The 16,796-nt window shown below is 53.6% G+C and overlaps 1 protein-coding gene across 3 annotated transcripts in view; it reads right to left on the reverse strand.

Annotated features, from left to right (window-relative positions):
• Positions 1–16,592, reverse strand: part of Kcng2 (potassium voltage-gated channel modifier subfamily G member 2) — a 43,976-nt gene extending 27,384 nt beyond the window's left edge. Inside the window, exon 1 of one of the 3 annotated variants that reach the window (XM_021732508.3) lies at positions 16,502–16,592. The gene's annotated coding sequence lies outside the window, so the exon portion shown is untranslated. The other 2 variants (XM_021732507.3, XM_005334386.4) reach the window with 2 other exon arrangements.
• Between the last annotated feature and the right edge of the window lie 204 nt (positions 16,593–16,796).

Raw genomic sequence — 16,796 nt, forward strand, 5'->3', positions numbered from 1 at the left:
ATGATGAGAGCTTTCTCAGGACACCTGGACACCTGGGTGCTCAGACCCTTCACTGTGCGGGAGCTTCCCATGCTGCTCTGCAGGGCACGGGTGGAAATAGGTTCTTCATGTGGTCTCTTTGGACCCCCAGGGGCTCCTCGCTGTGGGAGGAGTCTTGTCACTGCTCCTCGTGTGTGGCCTCAGGACTGCAGGGAGAGTGGTGACATCCCAACACCCCTGGCCTCCTGGGGCAGGGTATGTGGTCACTGGAGTTCCAGGTGCACACCTGCTTCTCGATTCCCTCATGTACGCGCCGGATGGCCTGCCCGTGGGGCTGGTTTAAATTTGTCACTTCTAGACAATTATGGCCCAACAGGTCTGGGTTTCGTCCTGTAGCTCAGTTTCTGGTTTGTCACTTCCCAAACACAGCACCAACAGTGTGGGTGTCAAAAGAAAAACAACAATTAGGACTGCAACAAAGAGTCTCCAGCAGATCACGCTGCACTAAGAGGGACTCGGTCAGGCAGGAAGGAGTTCTGACCGCGCCCGAGAGCACAGTGCTGCGGCAGGGAGGCTGGATCACCGCCTTCACTGCCCATCCCCTTCCATGGGGCAGTCCTGCTTGGGGTGGGGAAGCAGAAATGTGGGATGTCTCCGTTTGTTCCACAGCACCAGTGCAGGTGCCTGAAGAGTGATCAGGTGGCCAGGCTCAGCTGGCCCTCGGCAGCTCACACATCTCCGCTGTGCTGAAAGGACGTGAGCCACCGAGTGGGAGACCCAGGATGGAGCCAGAGGAACAGGACCCGCTCGGTCACATCACCTGTGCCGGGCCTGAGTGTCGACCTCTGGGGCCCACGCAGGTAAACCAAGGCACGTGGCCACTAAGACCTTTCCAAAGGTGGGACCCCATGGATACCAAAGAAAGATTAGGGGGAGGGGGTGAAGGGTTCCAGAAAGCAGCAAAGGAGAAAGGAAAGAAAGTGGGAGGAAAGGAGAAAGACCCCAGAGCAAGAGACATGGGGTGGGGCGCTCGGAGGGGCTCAACTCTGTCCCACCAGCCACACAAGCTGCCGAAGCATGTCTCCCTCCTCACTCTGGACTCTCTGGCCATCAGGAGGGGCTGGACTCCTTCTTGGAAGCCCGTCCCTACCTTCCTCCCTATCAATCAAGCCCAGTGTCTGTCTTAATACGACCTATTCTGCACCCTGTTGTGGTGTGAACCGATCAACACAATCAATAAGTTATAAGTATAGGTTACAGACTACAGGAATGAAGATCTGATAAGTAAGATAACAGAAATCAGCAACTGTAAGACATGGGATTTAAGCCATAGAGTCAGCAGCAAGACTCATTTCTGAGAAAACAAAATGAAAGCTACTTTCTGCTAAATTAAAAAAAAAAAAACCATATTGTCTTGTGTACTTTGTACCCCACAAAGCTGTCCTCAACCCAGGCTACGGCGTTCTTGGTGACCTCTATGACTGTGAAGTAGAGTCTCACCTCTGCCAACCCCTGCTCAGACCCTAGATGCGCTGTTGGAGTTGCTCTGCTAACCGCTGTTTCAGTGTCTGTGATTGCTCTTTGCATGACGCTAAGGAAAGTCCTTGAGCTACTACGGTTTTTGTCCTTAAATTCCCAAGACACAGGCCAGGAAACTGCTGCTCTTTCAGAGAGCGCCTGAGTCTGACAGAATTCAAGTAAAATTGGCAAAATGAAAATCCTTCAAATTATTTCAAATTTGGACTTGGAGTGTTTTCCGAGCGTCTTCCCACAACACATCCGACCTGAGGAGCAGGTGCGTTTGCACGTACCCGTCATCTACAACACGCCAGCAGGAAGGTTCACCTCCAGGCCACCCCGCCGTTCTCTGGGGTGTAGGCCCTCACTCAGGCATACCCTCCATGGGGTTTCCTGACTGGGGTTCATTTCTGGGGGTCCAACACTTCTCAGAACCCTGAAATGACAGGGAAAGGCCTGCACTTAGGGCTGGGCTCCACCGGCTGTGGGACCCTCTGCCCGCTCACGGCCACCTGGGCTCCACAGGCCCGGGTTAAGGACTCCTAACTCAGGGGAGCACTCCACGTTTGATTCAGTCACCAACTACCTGTGCCACAGTGGAGCCAGGAGCCAGGAACCCTCCAGACAGGTGCAGCCTGAAAGCAAGGTCTGCACTTGCCATGCCTGACAGGTGAGGGGGCCACCGGGCTTCTCCTGGCCAGAGGTGAGCAGGGCTGAGTCCTGGGCCTTCAGCTGCCCCGGCCAGGATGGCCAGCTCCCTGCCTCGGGAAGGTGTTCTGCTCCCTACAGCCAGAGCAGACAGACCACACCAGGATTAAAATGAAGCTGGCCACACGAGTTCTCTACACTTTCCAAGACTCTTACTTTCATGGGAGAACTTTTTTCTTCCTCCATACAATCTTGTTTTCTTACAAACTCAAAATCACAAAGTGTTTCCCTAACACTCAGGGTTCACATAAGTGTTCATCGCGGCGACTCTCCACAGTAAGTCCATCAGAGCATCACACCCTCTCCTGGCCTCCCAGGAGGCAGCCACCATAACCCAGCAGCCGGGCCAGAGGCAGCGGGCAGTCATGAGCTGGGGGGGAGCCCAAATGCAGGCCCAAGGCTTATGACTTTGGTGTCATGGTTCCAGCTCAGAAATAGAAAACCCTGCCACCATCACACACAGGAACCAGACCCACAAAGAAGGCATGAAACTCCAGGGAACTACATAGAGACACACGTGTCTCCAGGTCACTACCAGCTCCTTGCAGATAGCCGATCCCGAGAAACACAGCTGCATGTGACACAGGGTGAAGGGATGGGTACGAGCTTGGCAGCAGGAGTGAAATGAGCAGACATGCACAGGCACACACTCGTACCCACAGACACATGTACAGGCATGGACAGAGACACAGACAATATGGTATTACACACATGCATCTCCTCATGTGCAAGTACCTCTGCAGGCCGGCATGCCTGAGGGTTTTAAGGATCATAAATTTCTAGTATGATTCTAGCTGCTAATTCTGATCTGGTACATAAGATTGTAATTAGCACATTTGTGTGCAAATATACTGTTGAGACCATTTTTCCTCGGAAGGAGTTATTTACACCAGCATTCCACTCCAGGGCTCAGAGAAGAGAGGCTGAGGTCCAGCCCACGGCACTCTATTTGAAGAGCTGATGGTCGTGGGAGGTGGCACGGCCCTGTGTTTCCAGGAACACAGCCCAGGAGGGGGTGGACAGTCCCTCTTCCCCCCACAGGCCCTACCCCACTGAAGAGCTCCTCCTTTCTGGACTGGGGTGCCACCCCTGTAAATAACAGGTCCCCCAGAGGTTCTCGACAGCCCTGAGGCCTGGTGCCTGAGAGCTGCAGTGCTGAGCGACCGTGCAGGTCCTGCCACTGGGAGAAAGAGCCCTGGTGGGGCTGGAGACTGTGCATCCTGGACGCTAGTGAGGGAGCAGATCACTTAGAGGCAGAGATGCCGACATGGGCCTGGAAAGCAAAGGAGATTGGGTTTGAAATTCTCACGGCTGTCTCAGGGGTCCTGTCCACCTATGCCCATCAGCAGTGGTGGGGGGTGTGCCACACAGAAACCAGTTTATTTACCACAGAACAGCACTCAGGCAAAGAGAAGGGCCTTTGTGCCCAGGGAACTCCTGTGGGTGCTTGGGTCAGGGGGCTGGCCAGTAGCACCACACCCTCCCCACGGGCTGTGCGGGCAGCTCTCTCCCCAGCCAGGCGGGGGCAGGCGAGGCCCACCCAGGACAAGTGACTGGCAATGTGGGGGCTGCCTCCGGACTGCCCCTGGTTGCCAGGCAGTTTCCACGCATTCTAACCAGGAGGGGTGCCCTGACATGGCCCTGGCCCAGGGCAGTGGCTGTGGCCACATCTCTCTCCACCAGCAGGTGACATAGAAACATCCCTAGGGGTGGCTAGGTGTGGGCATGGAAGTTTCCGGAGTTTCCACTTTCTTCATGTTTTTCTCTCCTGCACTTTTTCATTTTTTTTCAAAAGGTACAGGTAATTTAGAACCTATTGTAATTTCAGAGGAGCACAACGCTATCTTTCACGGGGCCTGAAGTCTGGGACACGGCCTGCCTGCCTGCCGTGTCCTTGCCGACCCCACCCTGAGCACTGAGTGCCTGTGGATCAGATGTGGCCAGGCCTCCCTGATGTGCTGCCTTGACTCCCGCAGGGCTGCTTTCCACGCAGCAGTCCCACCTCGGGACAGGCTGAGAGTGTGCGCCCACTCACTGACCCTCAGCTTATTCGTCCTCCTCCGAGGTGAACAGGCTGCGACATGTGCCTTTGAAAATCACGTCAATTCTAAGACGATGGATTTCCACTCACCCAAGCTCCTTTCCTTTCCTCCTTAAAACTGCAGTACTACCTTTCAGACGACGCATGTCAGAGCCAAGTAGCGTCTACACCAGGCAGGCGGCTAGGTTCCGACAGGTGGAACAGCACAGCGACACCTCGGAGGGAAGCGCCTCGGAGGGAAGCGCGCAGCCACCTCCTCGGAGCCACCTCTCAGCGGGGAAGACGGGAAGGGTGCCGTGGCTTCTCATTGCTCCAAGGAGAAACCAGGCAAGACCAGGCACTGGAGGGTGAGGACTGACCTCCACTGGCAGGGACACAGCTGAACAGCGGGACCGCAGAGCGTCGGTGGTGAGACCCACTCACTGAATGCCAGAGTCAGCCAAGCCGTGGGCTGTGAACCCATGACCTTCCTTTACCCAGCGGCTGGCCCATTCGGGAAGCCTCGGAGAGGGCGTGGGAGCACGTTTGCAGGCGCGACAGGCTTCCTGGAGAAGGCTCTGGAACGCGGACCTGGACCAGAACAGGTGTACAGACGCGGTGCCCTGTGCTTGGACAGGACAGCTCAGCGTTAGGGCGATGTTTCCCCTCCAAGTTCACCTGTAAATTCAGCTCAGTCCCTTGTCCCATGAAAACCAGAGCCACCTATTTTGTGGAGTCAGACACGTGACTGTAACATTCAAATGGGGAAGAGCAGCGGGGGTGCACTGAGACCCCACGAGGAGGAAAGCTAACGGAGACAGGATCCTCGAAAACCTAGAGGGACATGGGCAAGCGGCGCAGGGAGAAAACAGCCCTCACCGGGGGAAGAGCCCAGACACCACGGTCAGAGTGCTGGGTGACACACTGCGTCACCTGGGGACCCACAGAACCTGGAAGCCCGAACGCCTCTGTGGGCCAGTGGTGAGGAGGACTCTGGCCGTGAGGATAGCCCTGGCTGGGATCCAGCAACACCCAGCCAGTCACCTTGAGGCACTGAGGCCCCTGGACGTGGTGGACACTGAAGACGTCGGAGCACCTGTGCAGGTACCTCCCTGCAGACGGATGGAGCTGCGCAGGTTGGAGCAGAACCCAGGCAACCAAGGCCTGCTGCAGCGTGGAAAGGCCAAGGCTCTGGGCTGGCACAGTGACTCCAGGACACAGCGCTGGGGAGAATCTAAGTGCCAAAGAACACGCAGCCGGTGACACTTCCTGAGGGACAAGAGGACACTCCTCCCCCGTACAGAGGGATGGGGAGCAGCTGGCACTTCAGGATGGCCTCTCGGAGGAAGGTGGAAGGGACTCAAGCTGCAGGGCGTGCCACACCCTCTCCATCCCACAGGCTGGACGCCCACCCTGCAGGGCTCACTGACTGATGAGAGCAAACGGACCAGGCAAGTCCCCAGACCGTGCCAGGCAGGGAGGAGGCCTTCTCTGCTGGGAACCTTGGCTGACAACAAGAAGAGCTGTGCCTGGGAGCCTGAACCAGGCCAGGAGGCCCCTGAGGGCAGGGGGTCCAGGGCTAGTCCCTCCTGCCAAGTTCCTGCCACTTCCAACAGTGCCCTCGGCCGGGTGCCCAGCCTCTGATACATGGGCGTGTTCCAGATCCAGACCACAGCATGCACATGTCCACCTTTTAAAGTCGGGTCCACCCAGGCTGTGCGAGTCGTGGCACCAAAGATCCTGGCTTGTGTAGCCATCCACTTGTGGCAGGGCACCTGGGTGTTCCAAGCTTTGGCTCTTAACACAGCTGCTCTGAAAACCCGTGTCCAGGTTTTCCTGCGGACGTCTCCTCTAGGATGAACGTCCAAGCTGCAACACTAGGCCATGTGCCTGGGGCATGTTCTGTTTTATGAGAAACTGTGACACAATTTTGTGGAGTAGCTGCACCACTTTACATTTCACACACTATGAGGGATCGTTTTTCTGCATCTAGGCCAGCATTTGGTTTTCTTTGTATTTTTTATTTCAGTCATTTTAATGGGTGCATCATGCTACCCACCATGGCTTTAATCGACTGAGCGTCCCCAAAGCCAATGGTACCTTTCCATGTGCTCATTTATCATCTGCACGTGCTCTTTAGGGAAATGTCTGCTCTCAAGTTTTGCCCGTTTTCGGTTGGAGTTCCTCAACTGGTTGGCTGCTGGTTCCTCATGTAGGCTAGACTTTGGTAACATTTTCTCTCACTCCAATGTCTTTTCATTTTCTTTTTTTGCAGGGGTACCAGGGATTGAACTTAGGGACACTCAACCACTGACCACATCCCCAGCCCTATTTTGTTTTTTATTTAGAGACAGGGTCTCACTGAGCTGCTTAGCACTTGGCTAAATTGCTGGGGCTGGCTTTGAACTCAAGACCCTCCTGCCTCCGCCTCCTGAGTGCTGGGTTTACAGGCCTGAGCCACCATGCCCAGCTCTTTTCATGTTCTTGAGGGGGTCTTTGCAGAGCGGTTTTTAATTTCCACGAGGTCCAATTGATCCAGTTTGCTTTTGGATCCTGCCCTTGGTATATCAGGCCTAAGAATTCTTTGCCCCAAGGCTGGATCCCAATGATTTTCTCCAATTTTTTTTCTAGAAATTTATATTTTTACACTTACATTTAAGTCCAATCCATTTTGAGTAATTTTTCTACAAAGGCTGAGGCTTACGATGAGGGACCCCTGGCTGACACACTTGTGTGACTCTCCTGATAGGCTCTGTGCCCTGTCCTATTGGTCCATGAGTCTGTCCCTCTGTCAGTACCGCACTGTCTTGATAACTGTGGAAAGCATTAATACTGAGTGGTTTCTCCCACTGTGCTCTCCTTTTTACAAATTGTTTTGATTGTTTTAGAGCCTGAGCTGTTCCATATGAACTTTACAATAAGTTTTTCCATATTCTACATAAAATATTGCAATTTGGGGGTGTATTACAGGGGATTGAACTCAGGTGCACTTGATCACTGAGCCACACCCCAGCCCTATTTTGTATTTTATTTAGAGTCAGGGTCTCACTGAGTTGCTTAGCAGCTTGATCTTGCTGAGGCTGGCTTTGAACTCATGATCCTCCTGCCTCAACCTCCCCAGATGCTGGGATTACAGGCATGTGCCATATACCTGGAAGTTGTTGGGATTTTGATACAAGTTGCACTAACATATAGATCGGTTTGAGGACTAACACAGAGTCTTCTAATCCATGAACATGGTATGTCCTTCAATTTATTCAGGTCTTCTTTGTTATCTCTTATTCACATTTATGATTTGTAGCATATAGACTTGATATTTTGTGTATTTATGCCTAAGTATTTTATTTTCTTTGGTGTGACTGTAAATGGCCTTGTTTTTGTTTCTTTGTGGTGCTGGAGATTGAACCTCGGGCCTTGTGCCTGCTGGGCAAGTGCTCCAGCTTTAGGCTGCGTCCTCAGCCTGGCCTGTGATCTTACTTTTGGTTCTCCACGTTGACTGCTGGCACACAGAACTGTGACTCACTGGGTGTTGGTCATCTACACTGCCATCTTCCCAGACTCACTTATTGGTTCTAGGAGTTTTGGGGGAACATTTCTTAGATTTTTTTACGTAGATAATTGTATCATTTGCAAATAGAGTTATATTTGTTCTTTAATGGTTTGTATGTCCTTTATTTCATTTTTTTCATTTTCAAAAATTGCAGTATTGGGCTGGGGATGTGGCTCAAGCGGTAGCGCGCTCGCCTGGCATGCGTGCGGCCCGGGTTTGATTCTCAGCACCACATACCAACAAAGATGTTGTGTCCGCCGAGAACTAAAAAATAAATATTAAAAAAATTCTCTCTTCTCTCTCTCTCTCTCCTCTCTCACTCTCTCTAAAAAAAAAAAAATTGCAGTATTATGCTAACAGCAGTGGTGAGAGTGAACAACCCTATCTTACTCCAGATCCTAGAAGAAAAGCTTTCAGTCTTTCACCTGTAGGTTTTATGTAGGTGCTCTTTGTCAAGTTGAATACTCGTTTCTGGATTTCTGGGAGTTTTTATTGTGACTAGGTGTTGTATTTTGTTAAATGCCTTTCTGCATCAATTGATGTGATCACATCTTATGGTGATATGGTGGGAGATACTGGTTGATTTTTGAACATTGAACCAGCCTGGCATACCTGTATTAAATTTCACTTGGTTCAGTAACTTTACACATGAATTCAATTTTCTAATATGGTGTTGAAGATTCTGAATCTGCATGTATGAAGGCTTTGACCTGTTGTTCTCTCTTTTTGTACTGTCTGTGTCTACTAGGGTTATCAGGCAATGCTGACTCCTTTCTTCTTTGAACATTGGATAGACTTTTCCAGTGAAAATATCCTTGGGAGTTCTTGTCCAAGAGTTTTTTTTTTTTTTTTTTTTTTTTTTTAGAGAGAGAGATATGCAGAGACAGACAGAGAGAGAATTTTTTAATATTTATTGTTTAGTTTTTGGCGGACACAACATCTTTGTCTGTATGTGGTGCTGAGGATCGAACCCGGGCCGCACACATGCCAGGCGAGCGCACTACCGCTTGAGCCACATCCCCAGCCCCATTCCAAGGGTTTTTAAAGAATTAATCCAGTGTTGTAACTTATACTACTGATTTTAGACCTCTCCTCTTTCTCATGTAGGCATTCGGTGCTATCCACTTCCCACTCAGCCGATTTGCATATATCCCACACATTTTGATCTGTTGTATTTTCATTAAGTCCCAGGCATTTTAAATTTTCTTTTGAGGCTTCTACTTTGGCTCATAGATTGACTAAAATTGTATCATTTAATTCCCAAGCGTTTAGGTGTCTTTATGGTCTCAGATGATACAAATGTTGATAGGTTGACTACTGTAGATTTGTAATTAGTTTTAGTACATACGAGTTCATTGCCACTTTCTTCTTTTTCAGGATACTTTTTGACTAATGTTGGTCCTTTGCAATTATATATGAATTTTAGAATTGTCTTGTCCATTTCTGTAAGAAGACAGCTGAGATTCTGACAGGGACTGTATTGAACCTATACATCAGTTTAGGGAGTATGCCCACCTTAACAATGTTAAATACTCCAATCCATGAACAGAGCATATCTTTTCATTTACTTAGATCTCCTTTAGTTTCTTTTAATAATGTTTTGTAATTTTGAATACACAAGTCTTACGCCTCTTTGGTTAAATTCATCTCTACATATTTTATTATGAAGATGATGATTTTATTATTTTTATAACACTGTAAGTGGAATTGCTTAATTTCTTCCCGATCGTTCACCATTAGTCCATACAAACATACGTGGTTTCTGAGTACGGACTTCATGTTCTGGTTGGCTTGAGCAGGGCTTGGTTGCCTGTCTCTGGGGTCCGAGGGCTCTCTTCGTCAAGTGATTGGAAGTGTGCACCAGCACGGGTTTACGTCTGCTTGTTAATTTTGCTCTCTGCTTTTGCTGCTTCTCTTTGCTAGGTTTGCCCTGGTGCCTGACATCAGCTGTGGTCCGCCTGCCCTCAGCACTGCCCTGGGTGAAGACACACTCCCCACACTCCCTCCTGGCCAGGACTCTGCTGGCCTCCACTCTCTTTTCCAAGTCTCCTTTTAGCCATCTATCTATTTATTTATTTTTGGTACCAGGGATCGAACCCAGGGGTGGTCCACCACTGACCACATCCGCAAACCTTTTTATTCATTTTCAAAATTTGGAGACAAGGTCTTGCTAAGTTGCTGAAGCTGGTCTCAAACTTGTGTTCTTCTGGCTTCAGCCTCCCCAGCTGCTGGGATTACAGGCCTGAGCCGTTTCATCTTAGCTGTTGATTGACCTTTATCTTATACATTTATTTATATGTGATGCTGAGAACGGAACCCAGTACCTCACAGGTGCTAGGCAAGCGCTCTGCCACTGAGTCCCAGCCACAGTCCCTGAAGTCTTGCTTTTAAAGTTTCTCTTTCTGTAAATTCCGCCTCAGCCCTTTCCTCTCAGATTATTTCAAGTTCCTTCTGTCTTTTAAAGCCCATTCTGCATAAGAGAGAGCAGGCTTTCCACATGAGAAGCATCCTGCAGTGAGCTGACAAATCTCTCCCCCCCACTCAGACCAGACGGTGGCGGCTCCTGTCATCTGTTGGTCCTTCAGCTCCCTGGGGTGAGCAAAGAGCTGGCTCAGCAAGAGCCCGGCGCACAACCCAGACGCGCCACTGCAGGGCCTGGAGCCCACTGACCCCATTAGCCAGAGGCTGGGGCCTCTGGGGGCAGGAGGAGTCACGAGGGCCGCTGCTCAGTTGCCCGGGGTGAACCACCTCCTCTCCCCGTGGAACCCATGTCACACTGTCCAAAACAAATGTCACAGATGGGACTTGAGTGAGCTCACTTCAGAAGGTTGGGTACGTCACAACCAGCCTGGCTACCTAGAGGGACACTAGGTGCCTCCAGTGGTGGGAAGACACAGGGCAGGCAGGACCAGGCTGGCCATTCGGGGGACGGAACTCACTCTGGAGAAATGGGGCCTCACTCCACTTGGTACAGGGGAGTGTACCCCCACCACTTGGAGGACAGAGGACTCTCAGAGGGAGGAGAGCAGAGACCCACGTGACTCAGGTCCAGAGCCAGCAAGAGGCAGGGACAACCACGCCCCGGTCAGCAGCAGCCCTGTCCGGGTCTGCCCTGCACCCCAGGCTCTCAGCTCCAAGGCCGGAGCCATCTGGGCTCCAGGTTCCAAGCTCAATTCTTACACTTACACATAAGAAAGAGGAAGTTCTCTCAAAGCCCCTAACTGCCAGGAGTGTGCCGTTTCCCCCTTTACCAATTCTGCCGCGGTGGGTGCGGGCGAGCAGGGGGCCTTCGCAACACCGTTGCAGTCTGAAAGCAGTGCTCAAGGACAACAGTGGCCAGACGCACATCCCAGACCCCCGCGAGTGCAGCTCCACCCACGTGACTCTGAAGGTCGCCTCCGACTCCCTGGAGTGCGCTCCTCTGGAGGCCTAACGGGAGTGTGAAGCTCCCCAGAACACCCCTCACTCCCCAGCGAGGAGCGAGCGGCCCAACATCCTGTACTGCTCATGTTCAGTGACCAAGGCCCATCTACCCCTGCCAGAACCTCCTGGGACCACGCAGCACTTCCCAGTGAGCCTCCGGGCCAACACAAGCAGCCAAGCCTGACCTGAGCCGAGGCCTAACCTGGCAGCACTTGTCCAGGGGGGACAGAGCTCTCCACCCACGTGGCTCACTCCCTGGGCCTCTGCCAAGGTCGGAATGTGCAGCTTCAGCAGCTCAATCCCCAATGTCATGTGTGCCTGCGACTCTGGGGCTTAGGGCTGGGTCCCTAGAAAGTGACTAGATCAGACAAAGTCCCCTTTCACTATTCAGAGGGTGGACACTGGTGCTGAGGGCTGGGGCCTCTGGGAAGTGGTGAGGTGAGAGAGTCCTCACCAGGGTGGAGTCCCCTGAGAGGCTTCTAGTGGGACTGATTACAGCCACGGGAGAGCAACCAGACTGACAGACACACAGGTGCTCTTGCCAGAGGGGATGTAGCCCGGGGCCGGGCCGACAACCTGCTGTTTGGACTCCCAGATTCCAAAACCATGAGCCCCAATAGACTTCTCTTTATCATCAGCCTGTCCCAGGTATTTTGTTATAGTAAAGACAGGCTGATACACCTACATTCCACTGTCACACTGGGGTTGGGGTCCTGGAGAAACACTGCCTGCCTACCTGAGACCCACCCGACCTCCTGGGCCTTCACTCCGGTCTCTTCACCATCTGCTGGCTGATGGAAAGGTGCCTGCCCTGCACACAAGGTGTGTGTTAGCCCCCAAAGACTCTAGATTTTAGCAGTTGAGGTATTTTCCTAATTCTAATGAATCCAGCCTGCATTAAGTCACTGGAAATGTCTGCAAACTTGACTTCCTCTTGCTGTGCAGCCTTATGCACAGCAGTGCCCGATGACGTCACAGTTGACATCAGGCCTGCAGCAGGCTTCATGGCAGAAGGCAGCGTACAGTCACTGTGACACCTACGCAGGCCATGTGACAAACACAGGCAACAGCACCAGCCCCAGGATCATCACAGGAAGACAGACCGAAGAGGAGGCATGGAGAGAGAGCTGGGATGCCAGGAGAGGGCCAGACATCAACCCCCTAAAGTAGGCAAGGGAAGAGGGCACAGACCTCGCCAGTGCAGGGAAGGGTCCCTGGAGGAGCATGCCTGGGGCCTCCCTGTGTGCACACCTCTGGGACAGGGACCACACCTGGTGGCAAGGACTCACCTGGAAGGCCTGGACAGTAAAGTGGGGTGCACTGCGTGGTGCGGAGCTCAAGGCACTGGCGTCCTGCTGGGAAGTCAGCTTCCACCCCCATCCCCCCCCAGAGCCTACATGTTCTCAAAATTTTTATCAAACTCAGAATTTCACAGGTTAGTCTTTAAAGATGTCCACTTTGGTGGTGCTTAAATTTAAGAACTGGGCAGGTCCGTGGTACACATCTGTAATCCCAGTGCTCAGAGAGTTCAAAGAGTTCAAAGCCAACCTCAGCAATGGTGAGGCACTAAGCAACTCAGTGAGACCCTGTCTCTAAATAAAATACAAAATAGGGCTGGGGATGGGGCTCAGTGGTCGAGTGCCCCTGAGTTCAATCCCTGGTACAAAAAAAAAAAAAAAAATCTTTTTTTTGAGAACTGTGTAACTTTCCACTAGGGGAATCAGTGAGGCTCTGTGTTCAGAGCTGACTGCAGGTCCTGTCTTCAGCCTCCCAGGTGGAGCCCAGGGCAGGACCCTGGTTCACTGGCTCAGCTCCCACCGTCCAGCTGGGACCACGAGGGAAGCCTGTGCTCAGTGCTGCTCATGGGCCTGCCACACTTGGCAACCCCTATTGGCTCAGAGCCCCTTGATGCCCACCAGCTGGAGATGGGGCCAGCCTGGGCACCCACACCCACGCCCACAAGGTGCTTGGAGCCGAGGGTCAGGCACACCTCGGTCAGAGTACTAGTCACCATACTAACCCTTTACAAAAGCAAATTTGTCTGCCAGACTGGAATTTAGTTAGAAACTCTGCCATATTCAGATTAGATCAGTTTATGAGGCTCTGTGAGGCCCTGGATTGTAGTCTTTACTTTCACATGCCCAGCACCACCCAAGACCAATCTCACATTTAAACTCCACCATTTAACTATCTAAGAAGGTTAAAAATAACCAGGAAGGTCATTAGGTTCTGGAAAGTGGCCCAGGCTCCTGGTCACAGCTGCATCCGGTGCCTCCTCACAGGAGCAGCAATGCGCAGCAGGTGCAGCTCACAGGGGTCCTTGGAGGAAGAGGGGAACTAAATTAAGAGCTGGGTTCCAATAGGAGGAGGGGAGAGCCTACTGTGCTGTGCCCAGGGTCTTGGGCAGGCCTCTGCCTGCACAGCAGATATGCCGTCTTCTGCGGAACACAAGCAACATGAGGCCTTCTGTTACTGTCTTACATTTCCATTAGTCTTTCTCTAAACTCACCATCAAATGTAAATACTGGATGCTTTCTTTTTAGAAAACGTACTACTGATTTTACTTGGTTCTGATAAGAGTTTCTCCTCTCAGACTAAGAGTGCCAAGACATCTTGCAGTGCTCCTTTCTCGTCCGACACAGGGTCAGAATGCACACAGTTTACGCTGCTTCTCAAGTGGTATCCTGGGAATGCTACAGACACACCTGCTAGGACCACAGGTGCCCACAGGTGAGATCCCAGGAGGTAAAGGGCCAGCTCACCTGCCTGGTCTACCTTAGCTCCACTATGAAAGGGAACTGCTGGGATTCTTCTGTGGAGATCACTGGACTGGGAGAGCAACTGCACTTCCTTGGAGCCAGAAGGAACGCTGAGTACTCCCAAGGTGAGGCACAGGCCCTCTTTTGGGGACCAGGCCCAGGGGCAGAATCCGGCCCTTGCACTGTAGGTGCCACTCTGAGCCCTCCTCACAGAGGACTGTCAGGACCCCTGAGGACAGACACTTGACCTCCAGCAAATGGGAGCCCCCCCATTACCAAAGAATACTCCTAGACGGACCAGAACCTAGATGGCTCTGCTTCTCAAGAAATCACGCGCTCAGATATTCAGGTGGCCATTTGGAGCCCTGGGCCTGGCCTCCTTGTTCAGGTCTGCCCCTCTTCTGCATCGACACATCCCCAAGCTGCCCATCTGCTCCCCACAACCTGCCCCCACACATCCACACAGGCGAGTCAGCAGCACCTCCTACTCCAAACAGCCCCCTGGCTCATCCTGCCCTCCTGGCGCCTGGCAGACGCACTTCGAGCTCTGGACCAGGAGACTGACTGTATCAGATCTGCTGAGGGGCCCCTGATGGCATTTACCAGGGCAACCCCCACATTTTATCATTTCCCACCAACTATGCTCTAAAAGACCTATTGATTATGCATATTCACCTGTAATTATGATAATGCGCTCCCAGCCATACCCTGGGCATAAACTCTTAATTATGATTCAAACAATTAATCAACCAGCACAATTTCCTGAGCATCCGTTCTGTGCAGGAGCCTCCTAGGCACTGGAAAGGGAAAGCCATACAGGCCCTCTGTCAGCCAGGAGCAGGCTTCCTCCTTTCCTTCCTGCGTTGCACACACACATAATTCGTTTCTTAAAGTATGGAAATCTCAAGGTATCAGAAGTTTGCAACGTGGAATGTATATATTGCCACTGGCCTTAAAAAGACCTGAAAGTTGTTCCCCTCCCTAGTAAGACACCAACAAGGCACCTCTGGGCCACACATCACAGCCCACATCTTTGTGGCTAGCACCTAACCAGGACCTACAGCTTTTTTGACCCCTACAGTATTTTGACCCCTAACTTGCTACACGTTCATAGTTCAAGGGAACAGGGCAATTCCACCGGAGGAGGATTGGAAGGATGTGAGGTCAACCCCAGCCAGAGCTCAGCCCCGAAGCCCGAGGGAGAGGTAGGGGGCTGGGATGAGCCCTCTCTGCCTTCATCACCACGGGATGGTGGCCTCCAGATTTCTCAGCAGACAAGAAAACTGCTCAAGGCGATTCCAGCGCCCCCACCCACATCTGACCCCGGGTTTGCCATCTTGACTCCAGGGCTGGGCTGAGTGAGCCACTCAGAACTGCTCTGAGATTTCCCAACTAGGTCAAGATCCATTATTTACAACCTGCGGAGGGCAAATGCGGAGGACCAAGAGGCCGGGGGAGAAGGGCTTCCTGGAAGTCTGCGATGGGGGGGGGGACGGGGGGGGGAGCAGAAGAGCCAGAGAAAGCCAAGTCCGACACGGGGCCAAGGCTTCCCAAGGACAACCCGCCACCGCCGCGCTGCTGAGCGGGCAAAGTTCCGGGGGTCGGAATGGCTGGAGCCGGGCGGGCTGGGAAGGGACCTCCAGGGCCACCCCGCAACAGCTGAAGCACAGACCCTCGCAGGTGCGGGACGTCTCCCTCCCCGGACCCTGGGAACTTTCGGACCGGGGCGGGGCGGGTGGTGGTGCGGAGGCAAGAGGAGGCCGCAGGAGGCCACTTCACACCCCGCACCTGCCCGCCGAGGTCCGGACCCCCTCAACGCCCAACAATCCTTGCCCCCTGGGGCCACTGTAGGAGCCACAGGCGCTGCCCGCGCCCCAGCGCAGAGCCCCATCTCAGCCTGGAAGGTGCGGCGCACGCTCAGGCTGGGAGTTTGCAGAAATCACCGCTGCCAGAGCGGGGACCCTCGCCAGACTCAGACCCCGCGCGCGTGCACGCGCCTGTGCTGGTAAGCTGGCCGTGGGGTCCATCATCTCCCCGCTTCTCCGGCCAGGAAGGCGCACGAGCGCCACACATTCGCCCATGTCCCCCACCTTCGCGGAAGCCGGGTGCACCCACCTTCCAAGCCGGACAGAGCATGAAAGAGCCCTGGTCTCACCCTGGGGACCCCTATCCCAGTCGCGGGCCCTCTGTCCGTCCCCTCTTCCTCTCACCCAGGTTTTGGCAGGACGGATGCTGGCAGACGGGGCGGCTGCAGGATCCAGGCTCCAGCGGCCACCTGGACCTCCATGAAAGCGCACAACGCGGCCGGGCCCGCGCGCCCCGGGGATCCAGCGCGTGGGGCGGGGGCGGCGCCCGAACAGTCCGCCCCGCCCCCTCAAGCGTCCGTCCCCGCTGCTTCCGCGCCCGCTCCGAGTCCCTCCACTTAAGGCCAAAGTGTGCACAGCGGGCAGTGGCTGCCCCCAGAAAGGCGCCGGCGCCCCCATCCCCGCCCTGGACCCCGGAACTGCGGGGTAGACCGCGGCTCCACGGAGCGCGCAACTTTACCTCGGGGCTGGCTGCCGGCTGCGCGCGCCTGCCCGCGGTTCCTCGGGGCGGAGCGCGGCGTCCGCTGGCCGGCTGCCCAGAGTCTGGCACCGCCCTGCTCATCGGTTGGTGGGTCCTGCCCGCGGTGGCACGGCGCCCTCTCGCGCCCAGCGGGGTCCTGGGGAGACCCTGCAGCGATCAGAGCCGCCCGGAGCAGCGGAAGCATGAGACCGGGCTGGTGTGCCCACCACTTGGAGGACCAACCTGGGACACGGACAGGTGCATATACACGCGCGCAGATCCAAGCTAATGTGCT

Source organism: Ictidomys tridecemlineatus, chromosome 13, assembly GCF_052094955.1.
Source record: "Ictidomys tridecemlineatus isolate mIctTri1 chromosome 13, mIctTri1.hap1, whole genome shotgun sequence".
Lineage (NCBI taxonomy): Eukaryota > Metazoa > Chordata > Mammalia > Rodentia > Sciuridae > Ictidomys > Ictidomys tridecemlineatus.